The sequence below is a fragment of the Lepisma saccharinum genome, chromosome 1, assembly GCF_977018435.1.
Source record: "Lepisma saccharinum chromosome 1, izLepSacc3.1, whole genome shotgun sequence".
Lineage (NCBI taxonomy): Eukaryota > Metazoa > Arthropoda > Insecta > Zygentoma > Lepismatidae > Lepisma > Lepisma saccharinum.
In genome coordinates, this window is record NC_139229.1 from 130,727,272 (window position 1) to 130,733,208 (window position 5,937).

The following is a 5,937-nucleotide window of genomic DNA, read 5'->3' on the forward strand; positions in this document are numbered from 1 at the left end:
TTCAAAGTATATGGTATTATTTACCTACATGTAAAAAATTAATTCTCGTTACCGGTGTTCGATTTCGATTGATCCTGTTTATTTTACTTCGCTTTCCTGCCACTCTTGACTAATTGCGTAGATGAGGTTGAGTGATGATATCATGATGAAGAGACACTCACGAAGAACATCCATCACCAGACAGGGATTCGAACCAAGGGCTCCTGGCGTTGTAGAGCGCTGTGGTAAACACTCCGCCACGGACATCGACTGTTCGAATTCGAATCTCATACACCACTGACCATTGTTGAGTGCAGGCTTGGGAAGGGCGTCGTATACACTTCAAAACACTATTTAATCAATCAACGATATTTTCTAATTATTCACAAAGAATTTGTATCATTAGAACTTCATTTAAGAAGGATAATATACGCCATGTCAGAGCTATGCTGAAAACATTATCTACCCAATATATCGGGTGGTCCAAAAGTCCCGAAACTTTTGTTTCACTTATGAAACACGTAAGTTTTCGTTTTCCGATTCGATGTGTATTTCTCACGATATGTGACCGTTCTTGGACTTTTGGACCACCCGGTATAAAAATGGATATGTGTGTGTGTGTGTGTGTGTGTGTGTGTGTGTGTGTGTTTGTTTGTTTGTTCCGCCATAACTCTCGAACGCCTGGAGCGATTTCAATGAAACTTGGTACACATATCACTTGCAATATGGAAAGAAATACTGTGGGGGTAAGGCACCCCTAGGGGTGTGGGTGGGAAGGGGTGACATGTAAAAATAATCGAAAACGACCGATATTAGTGTGGAATCTATAGTTTTCGGGGTCACTAAGATGGACAATTACACTCCCAATGCCTTTCAACTCCAAGACACCTCTGGCACCTTTAGGGGTGAGGGTGGGAAGGGGGTGACATGTAAAACGACCGATATTAGTGTGGAATCCCTAGTTTTCGGGGTCGATAAGATGAATAATGACACTCCCAATGCCTTTCAACTTCAAGACACCTCTGGCACCCCTAGGGGTGAGAGTGGGAAGGGGGTGACATGTAAAACGACCATATTAGTGTGGAATCCCTTATTTTCGGGGTCGCTAAGATGAATAATGACACTGCCAATGCCGTTCAACTTCAAGACACCTCTGACAACCCTAGGGGTGAGGGTGGGAAGGGGGTGCCATGCAGTGACGTGCGGTGACGTCGACAATTGGGGTAGCAGTCAGTGGCGTGCTCAAGGGGGTTGGGGTTGGTGTGGGTCACACCTCTTCCTTCTTTAGAGCCCAGTATTCCTAAAAAAAAAAAGAATGTCAATAACAGGAAAAGATTGCAAAATGACGAATGAGAACTAAAAAAAAAGTACTCGTAAACCCCACCTACATTCGAAAATAAAAAACGATTTGATTTGACTACTAAGCCAGATATTCTGGGTTCGAATCTCGGCTTGGCTATGGGTATTCTTCGTGTGTGTCCCTTCATCAATTTTGTCGTATCATCCTCGCGATTAGCCAAAAGTGGCGGAAAAGCGAAATAATATAAATCAAATCAAGCAATCAATCAATGATTTGATTTCATTTGTGTTACTTAGCGTCGTTTTTTTGTCACATTTGGTTAATTGCGAAGATGATACGATAAAATTAATGAAGGGACAAACACAAAGAACATCCATGCCCAGGTCGGAGTTCGAACCCGGAACTCCTGGTGTCGTAGCACGCTGTGATAACCACTCCCCCCCGGTTGGTTGATTTGGTGTTTTAAGCACACTTTATGCACAGAAACAAAACCGGTAATAAAACACACTTTTTTGTAGTTTCTTCAATAATATTCATTTGGCTTTTTGAGTTCTGAGATACATTTTTCATTCCAAATTATTTCATTATTCACTGCAGAGTACAACCAATAGGGCAAGAATGCGCACTCATCACAAGTTCGAATCCTGGTCTGAATTGTTCATATGAGGTCCCTTCATCAATTTCATCATATCATCCTCATTTTCGCGATAACCAAATGTGGCAGAAAAGCGAAGTAAAATAAACCAAACCAACAACAGTATGAACACGCGTTCTCTTGCCCAAATAAATACATCCGTATTTATGACTGTTAGAGGCCAAGAGTTGTATATTTAAATAAAACACTACTAAAACGAGAGTGAGAGAGAGCCCGAGCAGGGTGATCGAAAAGTCCCCGAAAGCAAAATTCAAAAAAGAAATTCGCCGGTCGTTATTATGATAATGTCAAAATTTCTGTGGAAGCTGGTTTGCGAGGGTCTTGGCTGTATACGACACAAGAGATGGCGCTAGGGAGTGGCGCTAGCAGTCGTGGCGAGGAAATGAACTACGACCAGTGCTGGTAACAAAATAATCAGGTAAACCAAACCAACAGTACAGCGCCTTGAATAACGTAGTGTGGAAAACGACCCAAGAAACTAGTTCCCCAGACGGATGAAAAACATAGATGGCAGTGCGATCGAACCAGGTGTTAATTTTGTTATGAAAGTAATGGGGCTTAGTTAGTTTTTGGAATATATTGTGTAGATTTGTTTGTCTTGAAATGCGGTAAGTGAATTGATGTAAACAGTTGTATTTGTGGAGTGATTTGCAGTCACGAAATTACATTAATTTGGAAAGAAAAGTAAAATAAAATTAAAAAATAAATAGCATGCGTAACACAAGAAGAAACATCGCAAAGTGATTCCGGACGTCAGGTGTTGGATTGTGTACTAGAGCTTTATTTTTCTATGTTATTAGAATATAAATAGTATCCTGAGATATATTTCATACCGAGGCGACAAACCACAAGTGTCGCTTGGAAGCGAGCAGTCCGTAATCAATGCAGCCTTTCGAACCGTAGGGACACAAGCTCTGACTGCACCGTTTCCTCAAGGAGATTTTACACCAAAGCGACACGCGACAAACGATACGAGGATTTCACACAAAAGCGACACGGGTCCTTCGGTCCAAGGCAACTTTCATACCGAAGCGACACATGTTGCTTGGAAACGAGCCAATCAAGAGCAACATTTCACATCGTAGCGGCATGACGGGAAGCACAGGCCAGCGTTCGGTTTGTGAAATCCTCAAGCGATAAGTGTCGCGTGCCGCTTGTCGCTTTGGTGCGCAATCTCCCTAAAGCAAGACACGCATTCCATCGCGCATGCGCGAACAACAAACCACGGGAACATGTTGCAAGCTATTGAGGAAATGGCCCAGTTTGAGCGACGCACAAGCAACAAGGCGACACGTGTGGCTTATAGTGTCGCCTAGATCTGTTGTTGTAATGTGCGGTTTGTTATGTCGCCTATCTGTTGTTTGCACAATTAGCAGCGAACGCTTGCCAATAGAGTAAAGGCACCATGTCGCTTGTCACTTAGTTGGGAACTCCCCCTGTAGCGCGTCGCTTCGGTCTGAGCACCCTTCATTTAAGGAGCTTTCCGACCGGCGAATACGCCATATGAACGTTTGGACCCTCATGTGCAATGAATGCTATTTTACAATCTGGAAGTGTGTGTCACTAGTGTGACAGTGTGAACATCCCGTGTCGCTTGTCCCATTGGTTTGAAAGTTTCCTTACACTCATGTCGATGGCACTAAGAAAGTTTTGTGGGGTTCCCCTTGTCGTTTCATGGAATCATCGCCTCGATTAGTTTAAAGCGGAAGAAAAAGAGACAGTAAATATCAAAAATACAAATGCTTCAGTGTGTATATCTTTAAAAGAAATGATCATGATGATAATAATAATGAACCTAATTCATACACAAAAATTTAGTTGCCAAGAGCATTCCACGCGTATTTCTTCTCCCGTATTCTTAACAAAAGTATGACGATAACAGGACGTGGTCGACTGTCTAGAATGTTCGTTAATATCTTCGCGACCACTGTACCAAATATCACAGCAGTTATCATATTCATAGAAATGCTTCATGTAAAAGAATCAGATGTTGCAGCGAAAACTCCATTTATTTCCATTATAAGCAGACGAATACCAAGCACCGGGTCCACCACCAGCGCCTCTAGCGGATCATTTTCGAGTGGAACAAGCCAGAGAGCGCAGAACCATGCCGTTTTGCACACTACGTTATTCAAGGCGCTGTACCAACAGTTAACCTAAACTGTGAAAGCAGGGAACAAGTGGACCTTACCTGCGTGATCGTGTAGATCTTTCTCATGTGATATCTGGGTGGATGTATTCACATCACAAGAGATACTGAAAGTGTCCCCCATGCTGCAGCATTCATAAACGTATGCGACGGCACATGTTTCGTGCTACGCGATTCAGAATAGGCACATTAATTGTAGTAATGCACTGGGCAATGTTGGTTTTCAGGGTATCTGAATCGTGGGGATTATTTCCGTACACTTTCCCCTTCAAATAATCCCACAAGAAAAAATCGGGTGAGGTTAAATCAGGTGATCTTGCCTGCCAAAGCCCTGATGAAATCAGGCGGTCATCAAAAAATTCACGCAGAAATGCCATGGTGGCATTGGACGTATGGCATGTTGCCCCGTCTTCTAAACCACACATCGTTCATCGGCGTCCAAAAGCGCGATAAACTGCTGTATAATTTCCTGGTACACAATAGAGTTCACTCGGTTTTCGAAAAAAATCGGTCCAATAATTCGTGATCTGGACATGGCACACCAGACACCAATTTTCTGCGAGTAGAGGGGGACCTCGTGTAAGATTTGTGGATTTTCTGTGGACCAGTAGTGAGTGTTATGTGCATTAACATGACCTGACAAATGGAACCAGGCCTCGTCCGTGAAGTATACCTTATCAAGGACAGCAATATTGTTGCGAGTGAATTGATGAAACCACCGACAGTACTTAATTCGATCACCATTGTCGCCTGGTCGCAGTTCCTGAACCATTTTCACGTGGTATGGCCGTAATTTTAACTGTTTTGTTGCCTTGTGTACTGAGCCATATGATACGCCCACCTGTTGTGATAACCGCCGCAGCCCTTTCTGCGGTGATTGTTGCAATCGTGCGGCGACGTCTTCCAAAACATCATTCGTCACAACTAAAGGGCGCCCACTACACGGCTTATCGTGCACGCTACCATGTTCAAGAAATCTCTTGATTAATGCATGAAGAGTTGATTTACTCACAGAACGTCAAAAACGCCTCTCAAATTTCTCGTTCGCAGCACTGTATGATGTCGTTTTCAAATACTCCTCTAACAAAAACACACGCTCCTCCAACGACAAACTCATGTTTGCAACTGGCGTGATTATTTTGTTACCAGCACTGCTCGTAGTTCATTTCCTCGCCACGACTGCTAGCGCCACTCCCCAGCGCCATCTCTTGTGTCGTGTTACAGCGCCTTGAATAACGTAGTGTGGAAAACGACCCAAGAAACTGGTTCCCCGAGACGATGACAAGTAGATGGCAGTGCGATCGACCCAGGTGTTATGAAAGTAATGCGGCTTAGTTAGTTTTTGGAATATATTGTGTAGATTTGTTTCTCTAGAAAGGCGGTAAGTGAATTGATGGAAACAGTTATATTTGTGGAGTGATTTGCAGTCACGAAATGGCATTAATTTGGAAAGAAAAGTAAAATAAAATTAATAAATAAATAGCATGCGTAACACAAGAAGAAACATCGCAATGTGATTCCAGACGTCAGGTCTTGGACTGTGTATTAGAGTTTATTTTTCTATGTTATTAGAATATAAATAGTATCCTGAGAGATATTTCATACCGAGGCGACAAACCACAAATGCCGCTTGAAAGCGAGCAGTCGGAAATCAATGCAGCCTTTCGAACCGTAGGGACACAAGCTCTGACTGCACCGTTTCCTCAAGGAGATTTTACACCAAAGCGACACGCGACAAACGATACGAGGATTTCAAACAAAAGCGACACGGGTCCTTCGGTCCAAGGCAACTTTCATACCGAAGCGACACATGTTGCTTGGAAACGAGCCAATCAAGAGCAACATTTCACATCG